General features: G+C 34.8%; 1 pseudogene; it reads right to left on the bottom strand.

Moving 5' to 3' along the window:
* Positions 1-16,275: 16,275 nt before the first annotated feature.
* Positions 16,276-16,372, bottom strand: LOC122095377 (annotated as a pseudogene).
* Between the last annotated feature and the right edge of the window lie 4,108 nt (positions 16,373-20,480).

The following is a 20,480-nucleotide window of genomic DNA, read 5'->3' as shown; positions in this document are numbered from 1 at the left end:
TGTGTGTGTGTGTGTGTGTTTCATTATTTCCCAAGTGTACACAAGTTAACAGTAGAAGAAACAATAGGAATTATAAGAGAAGAAAAGTTCTGTGTTTAAGTATAATGGTTTAATATACTATAGAAGATTCTGCAAATAAGACAACATTGAACCAATAAAGCCAAGGCCATTATGTAGATCTATGGGAGTGACATAGAGAAATAATTAATACTAAGAGGAACATGAATGATGAGGCCACTGTCTTTCAACGTCTATTTCTAAATCATTGTTGCTAATCACGCAAATTTGGAAAATATACAATGGAAGAATAATTCTGGTTCCAAAGCAAGTTAGATATAAGAGCATGGACTTAACTGGAAAAAAAGTCCATGGTGAGAAAGTGAGAATTATACTAGCAAAGAACTGGTGGCCAAGATCTCATTTCTTTTTCTTTCTTTTATCTTTTATCTTTTTTTTTTTTTGATGGTTGTGGCAGGGTTTGAACTCGGCCTGGGCAATATGTGTTCTACCTCTTGGGCCACAGTGCCACTTCCAGTTTTCTGGTGGTTAATTGGAGACAAGTGCCTCAGAACCTTTCTTTCCTACTCATAATGGATTTGAACCGCAACCCTCAGATCTCAGCCTCCTGAGTAGCTAGAAATATAGGCATGAGCTCAAGTGATGGAATACTAGTCATGAGCAAGATTTCTGAATAAGATTGCTGAGGCTTTTGCATACACACATACAAACATACATATACACACAGAGGCACATACATGTACAAACCCACCTGCACAAATGAAACAACTCTCAGAATGTGGAGAAATGTTAGAAAACAATTGAAAATATATCCTGAGTAAGACTAGATCAAGTGATAATTTTTAATATTAGAAAGTCCTCAAGTGAAATTTCTTCAAAGAAGTTTGAGAATATTACATACCTAGGGACCAGAGATAATAAGAAAGTCAATTAATCATTATTAAAGGGATTGGATCCATGGAAGAATGAATCAGAGACCCCTGCAGGTACATCTGAAAATGTTCATATCCTGTGTCAAATGATAGAACATCTTTGAAAATAGTACATAAACAGTTTGAGCAGTCAGTCTAATGGATAAGATCATAGGAGAAGTACTTAATTGCTAGTCTGTATCTATATTAAATAAACCACCAAACTATGGCAGGGCAATTTGATACAAGCCTGAAATTCTAGCACTCAGACTAAGACAGGAGATTAGAGAGTGGGATTACATAGTGATACCTTCCCTGGGCCAGGTAGTATAATTTTGTCTCAATGAAACAAGCCAAACAACAAGAAAGGAATACACAGTTGGAAGTTTGGGCTAATTTTGTCATTATGTTTTGAGAAGGCAAGTTTCTTATTGAAATGCAACGCATATATAATCCTCAGTTGTGTTTTAAATGTTCTCTTCATTACACAAGATTCCTAGATGCAAAATGGCTCATGATTCCCAATCACAAATTTGAAAAAATAAGCATCTTTCTGTTGGATTTCAAAGAAATAAAGAAAGATTACAAAATTTTAAGCCTGGAAAAATACAAAGTTCATCTAATGTAGGACTTTATAGACCTTGCTAAATTAGAATTTGGATTTAAAATAAATATTTTGGTTTTGTTTGTAATTTCATATTCTATAGGATACTACAAAATTCTTTTTAAGTAGAGGTTTCAATCGACAAATTCACAAATGAATCTGGCATTTTATTTGCCTAAAGTATTCTTTGAAGCAAGGTATAATTACAACAGTTAATTCATAATTCCAACAGTTCATGTATAAATTGATAGTGTGAATAATCTAGACAGAGTTGCCAACAAATGGATGATATTAATTTATAAATTAAGAACAAGCAATTTTTTTTAGGCTTTGGTGTAACATGGTATGAAGAGAGTAATTGTGTGAGGTCTTGGGTCTTCTATCTACTCATAATAGAGGAAGAAAATACCTTAATTACATGCCTCTGTATACAATGAGAAAAATACTAGGGTTGGAGTTCGTTTTTATTTTTTGGTTTTTCCTCAGGTTTGAACTCTGTGCCCGGCCACTCTCTTTGAGCAGATTTGTGCTCAAGGCTCATGCCCTACCTCTTCAACCTCAGTGCCACTTGAGTCTGGCTTTTCCTGAGAAATGTATTGGAGAGAAGAATCTAAGGAATCTTCCTGACTGAGTGGGCTTCGAACCATAATCTCTGATCTCAGTCTCCTGAATATCTATGATAGATAAAAAAGATAAATAATATTTGCAAGTGTTCTGATTTCTAGAAATATGTTGCAGCAAAGTTTAGTGTAGTGTACTTTCCACAATAGGAAGGGCATCATATTAGCACAAGTGTAGTATTTTTTCACAACAGTGATAAGCTATTCATGATGTGAATTAAGGGAATTTTAAGGTGCAACTTACAAATTAGAAACTGTTGGGCTAGGAAGACTTTATGGCATAAAAGCTTGGGATTGATGGTCACAGAAATAATTGCTTACTCTGATGAACAAATGTTTACTCTTGAGGAATTAATTATTACACATACTTCGTAGTTATATTCTTCACCAGAATATGACTATTTTTTTCTGTTGATTTCTCAATATGTAACACCCCATTAGAAACTGCAGCTATTACAGAATTAAATAACATGCAAACAGGTACTGTTTTGAATATCTCTGATATGAAATGCTCAAAATTTGAAAATGAGTAGTCAGTATTTATAAGAAATTTGAAAACCACATATATACTGTCCTTTGAACAGTTACTCAGTTTTAAAAGTTAGAAGTTTCCAGAGAATTAAACTGTTTTCTGTTTCACTATGAGATAATACTGAAATTATAATTTTTTGGAAAATTATGGTAGTTATATTGTGAAAATATTGTATATTTTGATAACATTCAAGTTGATGAACCTCTGATAAAAAAGGTGTAATTAATTCAAATTAGATGCCAAATAGTGTTCATTTTTAAAAAGATAAAGCACATAAAATAATATTTACTATAGCAATACAGTGAAAGTATACTTTATGTAACTTTTTTTTAGTTTAATTTTATTTTTAAGGTGATAAATACAGGGGTTGCATTAATTGTAAGGTAGTGAATACCTAATATGTCGAAATTTTAACCACTACATCATTTTTCTCACACTTTTCCTTTCCCCCCAAATCCCTCACAAGTTGTAATGTAAATTTCCAACATGTTGTCTTGTGAGTATTGCTATTGCATTGGTTTACCCTTTGTCCTTTGTCTCCCCAATTTGTTGTTCATCTTGCCTTGTCAAATTAAGATAAATGCATGTGCACTACATACAGTACTGAAATCAAATACAGCACGGGATAAACTATAGGGGAAAACACAAAAGAAAAAAGAAATCACATAGTACATTTAAAAAAAAACAACCACAAAGAAAAACCTCTATTTTCATATCTAGTTGTTCATTTTGGTCAACATGATCTTGTATGGTCCTATATACAAAGCTTTTGAGCCATTCTGCTCATCTGCTAGTGTTATTCTATACATTTCCTATTATTACAAATAAGGGAAACTATGCAATCTGTTTTTTTTGAGTCTTGCTTGTTTTATTCAGCAGGGCTTTTGAAAAATCTTTCCATTTCCTTTTGAATTGGAAGCGTAGAATTCAGCCATATAGATATATAGATGGATAGATAGATAGATAGATAGATAGATAGATAGATAGATAGATAGATAGATAGATAGATAGATATAGATATAGATATAGATATGTATGTATATATATCTGACATTTTGTTGATTCTTTCATCTACTGAATGGCATATTGGTTTAAAACAGGTTTGCATATAAGTATCACGTAGGGTCTTTCAAAAATGACAGATGACACCTCCCCAGAAATACTAAAATAATGATTTCTACGTAAGAAATCATTTCAACAAGTGTTGAAATATCTGGATGAGTGTAATTTATGTCTTGCACTGAATTAGGCAGGAAGATATCCAATATCATATGGGATAAAAATGGTAGTGACAAAATATTCCATTGAGAAATATATAGGAGGCTGCCAAAAGTATGAAGAAATTCAGATAATTTTGAAGAATTTAGAAATACAAGCTCAAATATGTTTCTTTAAATAAAATTATGTAAATGGAAGGGCAAAAGAAGGAGAAGAGTAGAAAATAACTGACAGCAGATCATTGTCCCAAGTTAGAGTCTAAAGTCATAATCTAGAGTACGGAGGAAGATGGCAAAAGGTCTAGGCTAAGCAAGCTTTCACGTAGACAACAGTTTTATTATTCCAGTCAAGAATCCTAGGCTAGAGAATCACACCCAGTGTGCCATCACAGTACAGAGAGTTTGGCCAGAGATGGAATATCCAGGCAAGGAAACAGATCTGAGCATCAGTGGCCAGAGCCACCATGCCTACAGAGAGAGTCCAGTCAAAAAGATGCCAGACACAGTGTGCATATTCTACTCAACACCAGGAAGGACTGTCAAGGAACAGATATATTCATGCTGCAAATTGCAGACCAGAGAGAGCCCAGTAACCAAGATTCTGGCATGAGTAGAACCCTGACATCCTCACTCCTTCTCAGAAAGCAGAGGAGGGAAGGCGGCCCCTCTCCCACCACCAGAGAGCTCCATCTTTGATACTGACAAAGGCCCAGAAATTGATATTGACAAAAGGCCCAGACTTTGACTGTGCAACTACAGGACTTTGGTTGATGCTTGCCTTAAAATAGTGTTCTAGCACAAAAGTGGTGTTACTTTCCTACCAAATAGAGGCATTCATGGAATCCAATAAAAGACAGCTGAAAGAAGTCAGGGAGACCTGAAAGGGAATGTTGAATGGAGCCCAACAGAAGGAATGGGAGTCCAAGGAAACCATAACCAATCAACTAAGTGATTTGAGAATAAACACAACACCATATTAAGAAAGTAATGAAGTTCATATAAGATCTCAAACAAAGCTCCAACAAAGAATTTGAAGTCATCAAAGCTGACCAAATAGAAGGAAAAGAAATTAAAAACAAAGTGGAAAGTCTTGAGAGCATGGTAGACCATGCAGAAGATCGAATCTGAGGGATTGAAGACAGCCAGGTTATTTTAGAGAAAGAACATACAACTATCTAAGACAAACCCAAGAAATAGGATAGATCTATTCAACATTTGGAAGACATCCTCAGAAGGCCTAATCTGAGGATAATAGGAGTAGAGGAGCACCTAGAGGCAAAAGTTAATGGACTAGGAAATTTGGTTAACATATTCCAAGCAGAGAACTTCTCAAACATGGAAAAAGATAAACCTATTCAGATTCAAGAAGCTTTTAGAACCCCAAATAGACAAGACTAGGACAGGATATCTCACCGTGACATTATAATCCCCATAGGATCAATTCCAAGGAAAAAATCCTTAAAGCTGTCAAGGAGAAAAGATGAATCACCTATAAAGGGAAACCAATTAGAATAATATCAGATATCTCAGCGGAGACAATTACAGCAAGAAGAGCCTGGAATGATATATGCCATGCCTTAAAGACAAACAACTATCAAACAAGAATACTGTACCCAGCTATACTCTCCTTCATAAATGAAGGCACCAGCCCTAGGAGTGGTTTTCTTCACTGGGTAATCAGAGCCAGAGGCTGCCCCTCCTTCTAGCAGCCTGGACAATCAATTGAAATTCAGTAAACAGAAACCCTGAGAATGTCTCCAGGCTGGGCTCTGTGAGTTTTTCACAAACTAGCCCTCGGGAAAAGCTACTATTTGTTGAAAGGCCTCAACTCTACCCAGAACCTAGCCTCATCACTGCATCTCCCTCTTTTTTGATAGTCAAAGCAGATCTGCCTCCCATTGAACTAGCCTGGGAAGAGGATCGCAAAATCCTGGGTAAAGCAGAGCATTTTTGTTCCTGTTCGAACAAACTGACTTAAGAAACCAAGCCACAGGACCACAAGCAGACCAGAGACTCCAACAAGAGGCTGGTCAAGGACATAAGGAAGATACAGGATTTTTCCCACCCCTCCCCAAAAAATCAAAGAACTTCTTCTTCTTCTTCTTCTTTCACCCCTCCCCAAAAAATCAAAGAACTTCTTCTTCTTCTTCTTCTTCTTCTTCTTCTTCTTCCTCTTCTTCTTCTTCTTCTTCTTCTTCTTCTTCTTCTTCTTCTTCTTCTTCTTCTTCTTCTTCTTCTTCTTCTTCTTCTTCTTCTTCTTCTTCTTCTTCTTCTTCTTCTTCTTCTTCTTCTTCTTCTTCTTCTTCTTCTTCTTCTTCTTCTTTCTTCTCCTTATATAATTTTTTTTTCTTTTATAAAACTTTTTTACTCTTTAATTTTTGCCTTTTTTGAAAAAATTTTTTTTCCAGTAATTCTTTTTTCTCTTCTAATTTTTTTTATTTTAGTGATACGTGAGTGTGCGTTTTTCTTTCTTTTTTTTTGTTTTCTTTCTCTTTTTTTCTTTTTTAATTATCTTTTTGTTTTTTGTTTAGCTCTACTGAACTTCTGGTCTTTTTTTCTTCCTTCCTTAACCTTTTCACCTTTTCCTCTCTTTCGTTCTTCTTTATGTGATTTAATTCTTGTCCTGCACAACCTCAAATAAACCCGTAGTTAACTATTAGACCCTATCCCCCATTGTGTACACACTTAATCCACAAATTTATTACTCAATTCAAACACCTCTGAGACTTAAATTCCTTAATAGCAGTACTACCTCTTTATACCTATATAATATTTTAAGCATTTTTATTTTTCAGTTTTTCACATCTCCTCTATACCCCTCCCCTTCACTCAATATATTCATGTTCTTCTCTAAATAGATTATTTTATTTCTGCATAATATTATTGATTTTTACTTTTCTATTTTAACTGGTTTCTTTTCTTCTCCCTTTCAGTTTCTTCTTTTTTTCTGTCTCTCTACTTTCATTCTACCCAACCTATTTTCTGCTTTGAGATTAGGGCTTAGTTAACTCTCCCTGTGCCTCCCCACACCAATCTATTCCTATTTTTTACCCACATCTCTCCCTAACCCTAATAATTTCTGTTTTTCCAAATTCTTCTTTGCAGTTCGTAGTCAATTAACATATGGTTGTTTGATGTTGAATAGATATATCTGTTGAACTAGATTGTATATGTAGACTATTGACTGTGCAAATTCAGATTTTGGTTGATTCTTGCCTTAAGAGAGTGGTCTAGCACAAAACAGGTGCTATTTACATCTCAAATGGGCAGAGTAAGCCGGGAAAAACACAAGAAAAATGGCAAATCCGGGTATCTCAATTCCCAATCTTGATAATCAGGAGACAGAACAGATAATGAAAAATCCAGAGGAGAGTTCCCAAATAGCTCTACAAATACTGCTGGCAAACATGATAAATGAAAAGATTGAAAGCATACAAAGGACACTCTATGAGCATGATAGGGAGAGAGAGGAGGCAATCCAAAAGTTTATTCAGGAATATCATAAGTGTGAGGAAGCTACTCAAAAACTGATAGAGGATTTGTGTGAGCAGCTTGAGAATACTCAATGAGAAAGGCAAGAATGAAGTGAGCAGGCTGAGAACACTCAAAAAGAACTCCAATGAACGGGAAGAAGCTAATCAAAGAGGAATACAGGAATTGAGAGATCAGGAAGAGAATACACAAAGATCAGTAAAGGCATTCATGGAATCCATTAACAAAGAGCTGAAGGAAGTCAAGGAGACCACAAAGGGAATGCTGAATGGAACCCAACAGAAGGAATGGGAATCCAAGGAAACCATAACCAATCAACTAAGTGATCTGAGAATAAACACTGAACACCAAATTAAGGAAGTAAACAAGTTCATACAAGATCTAAAACAAAGCTTCAACAAAGAATTTGAAGCCATCAAAGCTAACCAATTAGAAGGAAAAGAGATAAAAAACAAAGTAGAATGTCTTGACAGCACGTTATACCATGCAGAAGATTGAATCTCAGGGATTGAAGACAGCCTAGATATTATAGAGAAAGAACATACAACCATCCAAGACAAGTCCAAGAAATATGATAGATCTATCCAACACTTGGAAGACACCATCAGAAGGCCTAATCTAACGATAATGGGTGTAGAGGAGCACCTAGAAACAGAAGTTAATGGTCTAGGAAATTTGTTTAAGAGGATCCTAGCAGAGAACTTCCTAAACATGCAAAAAGATAGGCCTATTCAGATACAAGAAGCTTTTAGAACCCCAAATAGACCAGACCAGAATGGGACATCACACTGCCACATTATAATCCACACAGGATCAACTCCTTAAAGCTGTCAAGGAGAAAAGATTAATCACTTATAAAGGGAAACCAATTAGAATCACCTCAGATTTCTCAGCAGAGACAATCAAAGCAAGAAGAACCTGGAATGATGCATGCCATGCCCTAAAAACAAACAACTATCAACCAAGAATACTGTACCCAGTAAATTCACCTTCATAACTGAAGGCCAAATAAAAACCTTCCATAGCAAAGAAAAATTGAAACAATACATCTCCACCAAATCAGCCCTACAAAACTTTCTTAAAGATGTCCTACACATAGAAAACCAACAAGACCCCAATAAAGGCCAAGTAACTGCACCCAAACTGAGAATCCAAGAACCATAGGAAAACCGAGATTTCGCAGCCCCCAAGAAGGTGGATAACAAGGCAGGAACTCCCAAATACATCTCAGTCCTATCTCTCAATATTAACGGACTTAACTCTCCAATTAAGCGACATAGACTGTCTGGTTGGATTAAAAAACAAGACCCTTCTATCTTCTACCTTCAGGAATCACATCTTGCCAAGAAAAACAAACACATTTTCAATGTTAAATGCTAGAACAAAATCTACCAAGCCAACGTCCCCCATAAACAGGTGAGAGTTGCAATCCTAATATCAGATAAAATAGACTTCAAATTAAAATTCGTGAGAAGAGATAAAGAAGGTGGCTACAAACTAATTAAGGGATCTCTCCTTCAGGAGGATATTCCAATTCTCAATATCTATTCGCCAATTAAAGGAGCACCCAAATTTATCCAAGTAACACTACTTTCCCTCAAATCCCACATAGATCCAAAGACATTAATTGTTGGGGATTTTAACACACCACTCTCCCCACTAGATAGATCAACTCGGCAAAAACTCAACAGAGAAACCGCGGATCTAAACAGCTGCATAGATAAACTAGATTTAACAGACATCTACCGAACATTTCACCCAGCAGCATCAGAATACACGTTTTTCTCAGCAGCACATGGAACGTTTTCTAAAATAGACCACATTTTAGGCCACAAAGCAAACTTGTCTAAATTCAGAAACATTGAAGTTATACCTTGCATTCTCTCTGACCACAAGGGAATATAATTAGAACTCAAGACTAAAAGCCACCAAAGAAAGTCCGATATCACATGGAGGCTGAACCACACACTGCTGAATCCCGAGTGGGTCATGGAAGAGATTAGAACGGAAATTCAAATGTTCATGCTATTCAACAAAAATGAACACACAAATTACCAGCTCCTCTGAGACACAGCAAAGGCAGTACTCAGAGGCAATTTTATAGCTCTGAGCTCCTACATCAACAAATTGGAGAGATCTGAAACCAAAAATTTAATCACACATCTAAACCTCCTTGAAAAAGAGCAGCAAGATAAACCCCAATCCAGTAGAGAGAAAGAAATAATTAAAATTAAATCAGAATTGAATGAATTAGAATCCAAGAAAACTATAGAAAGAATCAACAAAACAAAGAGTTGGTTCTTCGAAAAAGTTAACAAAATTGACAGACCCTTAGCGAATCTTATCAGAAAAAGAAGAGAACACACCCAAATAAATAAACTCAGAGATGAGAATGGACACATCACCACGGAAACAACCAAGATTCATAACATTATTAGGTAATACTTTTCAAAACTTTATGCTAATAAGTTTGAGAACTTGACAGAAATGGACCTTTTCCAAGCAAATATTGACATGCCAAAACTAAAACAAGATGAGTTAAACCATCTTAACAGGCCCATATCAAGCACTGAAATAGAAACAGCAATAAGAGGCCTCCCAGCTAAGAAAAGTCTAGGACCAGATGGTTTTACAGCGGAATTTTACAAGGCCTTCAAAGCAGAGCTCACACCAACACTGCTCTCTCAATTTCTTTATTACTCTTTTATTAGCTTCCTCACATTACGCGATTCCTGTTGCTCTCTTTGAGTATTTTTAGCCTGCTCACGCCATTCCTGACTTTCTCTTTTTCTGTTCTTGGCCAGCTCCCCCAGTTCCTGTCTATCTCTTTGACTGGTCTCAGCCTGCTCATGCCATTCCTTTATTTCTGTTTGTGTGTTCTCAAGCTGCTCAAGCAATTCTTGTATCAATCTTTGAGTAGCTTCCTCACGCTCATGATATTCCTGTATTGAACTTTGGTTTGCTTCATCTCTCTCCCTATCATATACATTCAGAATCCTTTGCAGGTTTTCAATCTTTTCATTGCCCATGTTTACCAGTAGTGTTTGTAGAGCTTTCTGGGAATTCCCCAATGGATTACTAATTATCTGTTCTGTCCCCCGAGTATCATGAGTGGGAGTAGGGTACCCGGACTTGCCATTTTTCCTGTGTTTTTACGGCTTGCCCTGCCCTTTTGGGATGAAAGTAACACCAGTTTTGTGCTAGAACACTATCTTAAGGTAAACATCAAACAAAGTCTGTAGATGCACCATCAAAAGTCTGAAGATACACTCTAGTTCAACAGATATATCTATTGAACATCAAACAACTATGTATTAATGGACTACGAACCACAAAGAAGAATTTGGCAAACCAGAAATTATCAGGTTTAGCGAGAGATATTGGTAAAAATAGGAATACAGGGATGTGGAAAGGCAGAGGGTGAGTTAATTTAACTAAGTCCTAATCTCATAGCGGGAAATAGGTTCAATAGAATGATAGTAGAGAGAGAGAAAAAAAAGATAAAAAGAAAGAAAAAATGAGACAAGAAAAAAATAGAAGAACAAATATTAAAAATTAAAAAGTGAAACACTTAAAAATTATGCAAAATACAAACATAATATTCAAAGAAGAATTTGTATAGGATAAGATAAAGGTAGGGATAGAAAGGAGAGGTCAAAAACGTAAAAATAGAAATGCTTAAAATATTATATACATATAAAGAAGTAGTACTGGTATTAAGGAATTTAAGTCTAAAGGTTTTGAATTGAGTAATGAATTTCTGGATTAAGTATGTACACAATGGGTGATAAGGTCTAATAATCGACTATGGGTATATCTGAGGATGAGCAGAATAGCAATTAAGTCATGTTAAGAAGAACAAAAGAAAAGAAAAGGTGAAAAGAATGAGAAAGAAAGAAAAAAAAGGATCAAAAGGTCAGTAGAGCTAAACAAAAAAATTATAAAAAAAAAAAAGAAAAAAAAAAGCACACACACTTATACCCCGAAAATAAAAATTATAAGAGGAAGAAAAAATTTTAATAGAAAACAATTTTTTTTAATGTTAAAAATTAAAATTTAAAAAAAGCTTTTGGAAAATTTTTTTATAAAATACTAAAAAGAGTTCTTTGATTTTTCTGGGGGGGATGGGAAGATCCTGTATCTTGTGTCATTAACCAGTCTCTAGTTGGTGTCTGGTCTGTTTGTGGTGTTTGATTTTCCTGTGGCTTGGTTGGTTTCTTAAGTCGGTTAGTTTGAGCAGGCAGAAAAATGCTCTGGTTTACCTAGAGTTTTGTGATCCTCCTCCCATGCTGGTTCAATGGGAGGGAGATCTGCTGTGAGTATCACAAAAGTGGGAGATGGAGGTTTCCTCTAGTTTGGAGATGCTGTGATGAGGCTAGGTTCTGGACAGAGTTGAGGCCTTTCAGCAAACAGTGGCTTTTCCCTGAGGGACTAGCTTATGAGGCACTCACAGAGCCCAGCCTAGAGCCTTTCTCAGGGTTTAAGTTTACTGAATTTCAATTGATTGTCAAGGCTGCTGTAGGGAGGGGCAGCCTCTAGTTCTGTTTATCCAGTGAAGAAATCCACTCCTGGGGCTGGTGGAGCTTGCTCGGCCCAGGCTGGGTGACTTTTCTCTGGGTAGAGCTGATTCTAGCAGGTCAGGTTAGGTTCCTGTGACCTGCTAAATGTCTCTTGTTTTCTTCCAAGGCCTGAGTTGGAGCTAGCAGCTCAGCCAGGCCTTTGTCAGTATCAAAGATGGAGATCTCCGGTAGTGGGGGGAAGGGGTGGCCTTCCCTCCTTTGCTCCCTGAGAAGGAATGAGGATGTCAGGCTTCTACTCACACCGAGTCTTGGTTCCTGGGTTGTCCCTTGTCTGCGAACTGTAGGATGATGATGTCTGCTTCTTGTCAGTTCTTGCTGGGTTGAGTAGAATCCGCTCAACTGCCGCCGAATTCACTTACATTATTTTATTCTATTTCATTTACTTTCATAAAAACAGGGTTTTCATAAAATGATGCATAAAAAAGCCTATATACCCACTTACTTCTTCAGATCTTAACAATATTTATTTCAGAAATGTCTTTAGCTCTATAGTCAATAAACTGAAATAATACTAAAATATTCAAAGGCTTTTCAGAATTTGCAAGACTCTCTCTGGGTTGTTATTTATATTGGAAAAGATATTCGAAAAGCCTTATTTGTTAAAGTTGTGATAGTTACTCCCATAAAAAAGCCATTAGTGAAGATCCCATTGCATGTACAAAACAACTTCAAATGCATCCACAATCTGGAGATGACACATGCTTTTTGTTTGTTTGTTTTTGAAAGGTATATCTAACAAGCATATCCACAATACTGATTTTCAGTCAATATGATGGGATATTCAAACCTAATAAATACAGGGTTGATTATCTTAGTGAGAATAGATATGATGTTACAAAGAAAGTTATTTTCAACAGAAATCCGGAAAGAGTTTATCCACCTTGTGTTTCACAGGAAAAACCATGGAGTAACACCTGTTTGGTCAAGTCAGTCAAACTCAGTCCATGAGTATATCTCAAAAGTATAACCAATTTAAGAGGTCAAATACATATTTTGCACTGACAGTCATCTTACAAAAATAACTTACTACCTAATTATATCTGTATCTTCTTACCTAACATATAATAACAGCTGAAAGTAGTCTCTTTTATGTAACTTAATGTTGTATATGCTTTGATTATGATGATGTTATTATTTGACAAATAAAATGTACAGAAGGGTGGCTCCACAGAAATGACATGACAGAACACTGATAAATAAATACATTGCAACACAGTTAGCTCTCTTCAGCCTCACACGGTCCACATTGGCAAACAACATTGCAACAGCACACGCACACATATACACATACACACATGTGTGAACATGTACACACACATACTTGCATGCTAAATTCAGGGTTTAGTACAAAAAAGTACAAATAAAATATTAGTGATTAGGACAAACGTTAATTTGCCTTATTACAAAATAATACACAATCCATTTACCATGGGTGTTACATTTTACTTGCCTCACCACATGTGACCATTTAATTTATTTTAATTCATTCATTCATTCATTTGTTTGGTGCTAATACCAGACTTGAACTCAGGTCCTGGCTCTGTCCCAGAATTTGTTGATTTTTTTGTTTCAGATTTCTCAAGCCTAGAATTTTACTGCTTGTCCCGCAGCTCCATTTCTAGCTTTTGCTGGTTACTTTCAAATCAGAATCTAATGGACTTTTTTTTTTTGCGTGGTCTGTTTTCAAACCACAATCCTCAGATTTCATCTTTCTGATTAGCAAGGATAAACACATGAGCCACTAGTGTGGCTTCTAGTTTTTCCTCTATAAATATCTAATGCACATACTTAGACAGTAATTTAAAACTTAGAGTATAGAAGAAAGTTGTACAGTGATGATATTGTCCTGTCAGAACTTTAAGCAAGTAAATTTCTTCTTAAAACCATAAACAAAAATGCCATGATATAATATAAGGGAACTCACTATTGAATATATGAGTTTTAAGAGCTTTCTAATAGATCCATTATTTGTTACCCAACATCTGTATAATGCAGTAGTAAAATAGAAGTCCTTTGTAGGAATACATAATTACCTTGTTTTTAAAGACACCTGTTTTCATCTAAAAAAGTAGGCCTCTCTATTGTCTTCATGTGATTTTGATGATTGAAGGTGCTTAATGAGAAGTCAAAGTTTATTACTAACCCTTTGCTATCAATTACCTCTCACCTTTTCTTCTTGGAACATATAATGATAAAAGCAATAGTTCAGAATAAGCAAGCAATAGTTCAGATTCACACTTCCAGTGCAAGTGGATCACCAGTAATTAATCCTTGATACCATTTTCCACAAAGTTTTGTCCCAGATACAATCGGCCTGCCTTCTCTAGCTGCTTTCCTAGCCTGGACCTATTCCTTCACTTTACAGGAAAAGTGTGATTTAACTGATTTCAGTCAGATCTGTTACTAGAATTTTCAGAGATTTAGATTCTTGTCTGTAATTTGGTCAAAGCTATGTCTCTATATGTAGGCTATTAAAAATGTATGTTCTAATTTCAATAAATACATAAATTCAATTTCCATCTCTTGTAAAAAATAAAACTGTTTGCTCTATAAATTGATCAGAGGCATGGATTTTGTGGCTAGCTAGGTCATCGCACATCTGTCTCTCTCTTTCTCTCTCCCTTTCATGGTTATCATAGATAATATGACTGCTCCATAATTATTCTAATTTATTTTGCTTTTATATTTTTGGTTGCATCATTTCACTTTCTGCTCTGCCATTTCCCAAATCATTTACATAGAAGGCATTATTTCATATTTTCTCATTCCTAGAATAAGCTGTACATGAGGACACCACTGGTCCTCATTTTCAGTCTATACCTTTGAATATGGAGGAAAACCTTTCCTCTGCTCTCTATCAATTCCCTACTCTCCAGCTAGTATAATTTCGAAGAGTAAAAATGGAAAAAGAGAAAAAAAATCATGGTGAAATAACAGATGTAGAAATTTCACTGGATTTTTCTGACCAGTTCAACCAACGTGAACTATTGGGGAATACATGTGTACCTCATTCCCACTGGTACTCAATGTCTCTGGTTAGGCAATTCTGATGTAGACAAGGAAAAAAATGAAAAAGTGAGGAATGGTAACATTTGCAAAAAAAAATGGAGAAGTATTCAAGCAAATTTTTGTTTGGGCTGCTGAAAATAATTGGCTTACTACAGTACAGAGACTACTTTCCAGAAAGAACACTCATGTGAATACTAGGGATGATGATGAGTATACCTCTCTTCATCAGGAAGCCTACAGTGGACACTTTGACATTGTCCATGAATTGGTGGCTCAAGGCAGATATTCATGCAATAACTGTGAATGGCTGGGCACCCCTGCACAGTGCTTATATGTGGAATAATACCAGAGTGGCTTCTTTCTTAGTTCATCATGATGCAGATACCACTGCCCAAACTAAAGTCCTCTTGACCCCCTTGCATCTTGCTGGTTGAAATAGAAATAGCAAAGATATGCTGGATCTCCTTCTATTGAAGCATTATATGAAACCAGGTCTGAAGAACTTGGAAGAAGCTGCATTTGATATTGCCAAAAGGATAAATATGTATCACTACCTCTTTGAAGTTGTGGAAGGGTGTAAAAATTGTTCTCTTAAGTCATAATGGTTTGGTTAAGTTTCTGAAATTTTAAAAATGCCAATCCATCTTTGTGTCCGTACAAAATATTTTCACAATACAAAGCAACGGCAATATCTTACTTTAAAAATTCATGGATTCCATCGTACTTTTCAAGTGAATTGTCTGAGGTTGACGTTAAAATATATTCAAGATTTGTTTGTATACATCTATAATGATTTCTGCCGAGTTTGTGATTTTTTAAATCAGAAATCATTTTAACTTATCTGTTGAAATGAGTAGTACAGAAACCTAAGATATTTCTGGTGCTTGTCTGAAAAAAGTATATTTTAAAATAATCTGTATTTTGTTTGTACAATGTCCAAAATGTATTTCATTTGTTCCTGGATATAATACTTTGAATTCTACATTGTTTTATGATATATCGGTTCATTATTAAATGTGTTATTTCAGATAGCATTCCATATAGAAACAGATTAAGATTCCTTTTTATCCTAGGCCTATATAGTATTTTATTTCTTTGGGATAAAATGACAATGATATCTAATTTGAGAAGTTTTGTAAAGATTATGCTATGTAAAGGCCTTTCTAAGTTGAGGATTTAGTACACTGATGTCAAACTAACTTTCAGATCAATGAATTACATTTATTGTTACATTTGCATTTGTGTAATCAATTTTTTAATAACTGTTTTTAATTTCTTGCATCTGAAGAATGAAAAATATGGAATACTTCACACATTTTCATATCATGCTTGTGCAAGTGCCATGTTAATCTCTATATTGTAATTTGGGTAAACGGGCTGCTGAAGCATGTAGTATCCTGTAAATTTAAGTAGTTAATGATGCAGTCTTTATACAGGCATATATCCTTGATTAACTCTTTGTAACTTGGAAACCTTATTGTTCCTAAAAATGCTATTGATCTTACTTCTCTAAAATTCTGTGTATATTGGAAAAAAACTTATATTGTTTGGTCGATTGCTCACATTTGCAATTTTTTTGTCAATGACTATTTTAAACATTTTTCATTTTAAATTTGATCATACTTTGAAGCCTTTATAGTTAGGTCCAAAGGTGATCCTTTTCAAATACTTATTTATCAACTGAGTTAGCTTTGTGGAGCTAATGGCTTCAAATTAAGCCTTGCTTAAGAGTTACTTCTAAACTTCTGCAGCTTAAAAGTTCCTAAATGAGGTCATACTGGCACAAATGTTTACCTGACCCTTTACTATTCTTCCATGTAGCAACAGTCCAATCAGAATATCTTACCCTGACAGCCTAGATTTTCTTATTGGAACAAAACTAATCTTAGTTAAAAAAGATCATAGAGAGATGAACAGTTAAGATAGAATCGTTTAGACTAGAAGGTATTTTATCAAAAAAATAATTGTTTTTATACCTAACATTTCAAAAGTGACTAAAGCCAAAAAGGAGAAAAAATTTTCACATGCATGATTACTACTAATGTCCTGGCTAGTCTACCATCCAACCAGGAAGGAATTTACACTACTACCTTTCATTCACCAAATATTTTCATAGTTACAAGAGAAATCTATATGTTTCTCCTCCATATTAGGCCTTAAATTGGTAATGTTTCAATCACAGTGTTTGCTCTTGCCTCTAGGCTGTAAATCTACAAATGGTAAAGCTTTAGGTCCAACTCTACCAAACACTGAGGTAGAAATAATGGAATAATACATTAAAACACAGTTGCCTTTGATACCCTAACCATAACAAAACATTGCAAAACATATGCTTTGTTCTTATATTATATATAGTTATATATTTTATATTTATACATGCTGATATTTTATTTCACACATTGAAACTTACTAGAATTAATTGATAATTTGAAAAATAAATAGATAGATATTACAATAAATAGATTGGAATATAAATAATTAGGTTTAGAATATACGTATTAGAATATGAAAAGTATCAATGCAATGTCTTCTGTATAAACTTGTGATACGTTCTAAGTGTTCTTGGTCTTCAGAACTCACATTGTAAAAAAAAAAAATGTTATTTTCCTCTAATCTGTAAAGGAATTTACTCTGCTGCTCTGTTATTATTTTAACTCACTGGTTCCAAAATGTTTTTCTCCATATTTCTGAAGCATTCCTACTGATTTTATACAAATTTTGCTGATACGATGTCTAAAAGGTATTATTCTTCTGCAAGACACACATATCCTAGGATCCCAGGTCTCAGTTATCCGCATCATCAAGTAACAAGGGCAAGACTTCTAATCGAGGCCCATGCAACATGCCCACAGAAAGTAATTGAAAATCCATCTCAATTCCTGACGACACTGGAATTAGCAGTAAGCAATTGTGAAATGCAAGGCAATTTAAAATGAATATGAGATCACAAAATCTGAAAGAAAGTACAGTAATTCAAACTTTCAATTTACAAATGACCAGCCCATATGAGTGAACAAGATCACAAATGTCACAAATTATTTTTAATACCCCTCTCCTAATAATTACTTAAAAATTTCAGTCCAATGTAAGTAGGCCAAAAAAATAGTTCCTAGAATGATAGATTCATAATTGGTCTACCAAGGTTAGGAAAATTTGACTTACAGGTCAAATATAATTCACAAAAACATTAATTGAGAAGATCGTTAATGCTTCAAAATACTGGTACTTCAGTAAAACTTGGTTCTGTAGTATATAAATGTTATCATTCACAAACAAATGATAACCTATTTTTAATCTCCTGAAAACAGATTCCTATTCAAATAATCTTTTAAAATCATATTCACCAACGTAACAATTGACAAGTTGATGATAATTAGTGACATTACAATCATTTCAAGTTTAGGGTGCAAGTTACAATAGAGTTGATTTATTTACCCAGCACTAATGCCAAACAGGTTCAACCATTCATTAAACTGTAGAAATAGTACCACCCACCATTTGTGTTGTTCAGTAGGTGCCTTCCAGGAATGTGTTAAATAGATCAACCTCCCATAATTCAAACTCAAACACTAGCTAATAAAGTAAATTTCATCATTTAATAAAAAGTCACAAATAGTTGCCTTATCATATGTTGTTTTATGTTTTCCCTATCTGTCTAACATAGTAAGAAATATGACTTAAAGTCATGAATATGAGTACTCATCAGAGATGTGACAAACATAAAATCTGTCTTCTATTTCTCTCATATTCCTCTATAGTAGTAAATCATAGTAGTTTTCTTCTTTTTCCAAAACTTATAGGTAGTAGAAAATATTATCCCATGTAAAATAAAATAATCACAAGCCTTTTTACAAAGCCATTTCTAAAATTTGGTAGTTAGGAATATATGCTAAGCCATTTTTAAACTTTCTTGTTGACTAAAGATTAATCTTCCAAATGGATTAGAACAAAATCATGTCTTGGTGCTTCACGTCTCCAGTCTTGCAAATTGTTATTGCAGATGAATGAATTGTGGAAATATAAACTGACATCAGTTCAAGTATAAGCAGGATTGAAACTCCATGGAATGAATATAAACCTTTCAACTTATTAACAGACAGTTTAACAGAATGACTATCAGGAAGTTGAAACCAGAGAAGAAAGACATAGAATGAATGAAAAATGGAACGAGGGGCAAGTACAGCTAGAAAACTCAATGTACACATATGATAAAGGAAGTAGTAAATCTGAAATAAATCTTGGAGAAGGGGCTGGCTGAGAATGATAGAAGGAGTCACTCTGATCCAGGAATATTGGACAATTTGATGGACATATTTATTGTAATACACTTGCACAACCTTTTGAGATTTAGTTTCAAAACACGAAACAAAAACACACAAAAAACACAAACAAACAGCAATCTCTAGAGAGGATGAATATGACGTCTCAAAATTTTAAATAGTTAATGAAGGGTAGTCTTGGGAAAAGCAAGCAAAGTTGTTCAAAGAGGGCAGTTTGGGGTATCAGAGAATTTTGAATAGATTTAAATAGATTGTCTAAAGTTAAGAATCACCAACATCTGCTGTAAATATTTTCTACTGTGAGTTCTCTTTGTCTGCAATGGATACTCCAGGGCTCAGCACGCTTGATAGCTTGTGAAGATAGAATGGAAGAAACAAATCAAGAACCCATTACTCCACTGGAGACAGAAGAGTCCTTTATGTTTTCTCTCCTCTCTCTTCACTACTCTTTCTTCATCCTTTTAAGTCAAGTGATTTTGAATTATATATTTCATTCTTTGTTCTGACAAAATGATTAGCCAAAATAATTTACTAAATATTATTTGCCATTTTTTTCTACCATGCTGTTTACTTATCCAAGAGAGTCCATTAAACTTCACTCTTGCATTTGGTTGCCACGAAAACCTAACATCTATGTTAATGAGGACAAACTCTAATGTAAAACTTTGTCTCCATAAAACCAGTCCAAGAAGCTGTGATCACAAAAATTTAGCTATACTTTTTTTCTTTTACCTTGAAAGTCTTCTTGTGTCTAAAGGGTCACAAAATAATTACTCCCCCACTTTGTGGTTCAATCACTTCTAACCTAAAAGATATATTTTGCTAACAAGGTGCTTAGAGGATGTATACTCCACTTTAATCTTCTCTCGTAAGACTCTCCTTAGATAACATACCAGGAACAAAGTTATTCTTTCCAAAATGATTTCAATAGATTACATTCTCTTGGTCTTGCTTTTGCTCAACAAGATGTATGGAGAAAAATAGAGTTAAATCACACATACCTTGCATAACAGTGTCTGTTACAAAGGACAATACTTCTTTGTCCTAGCTCTATGTCCTCCTCATAGTTCTTGCTTGATTTCCAATTAATCATACCTTCTTGGCTGCAAGTCTAGTGAAGCTGAAAGAGTATAAGGCCTCCCCCACTGCTACATCTTCATGGTTTCTCTTTTTAAACTCTTTTATTTGGTTGTGGATTTATGTTCATGTCTTCATTC

This window comes from Dipodomys spectabilis, unplaced genomic scaffold (assembly GCF_019054845.1).
Source record: "Dipodomys spectabilis isolate Male_0828 unplaced genomic scaffold, ASM1905484v1 ptg000014l, whole genome shotgun sequence".
Lineage (NCBI taxonomy): Eukaryota > Metazoa > Chordata > Mammalia > Rodentia > Heteromyidae > Dipodomys > Dipodomys spectabilis.
The sequence above is the reverse complement of the archived record's forward strand: the minus strand, read 5'-3'. Positions and strand labels throughout refer to the sequence as shown.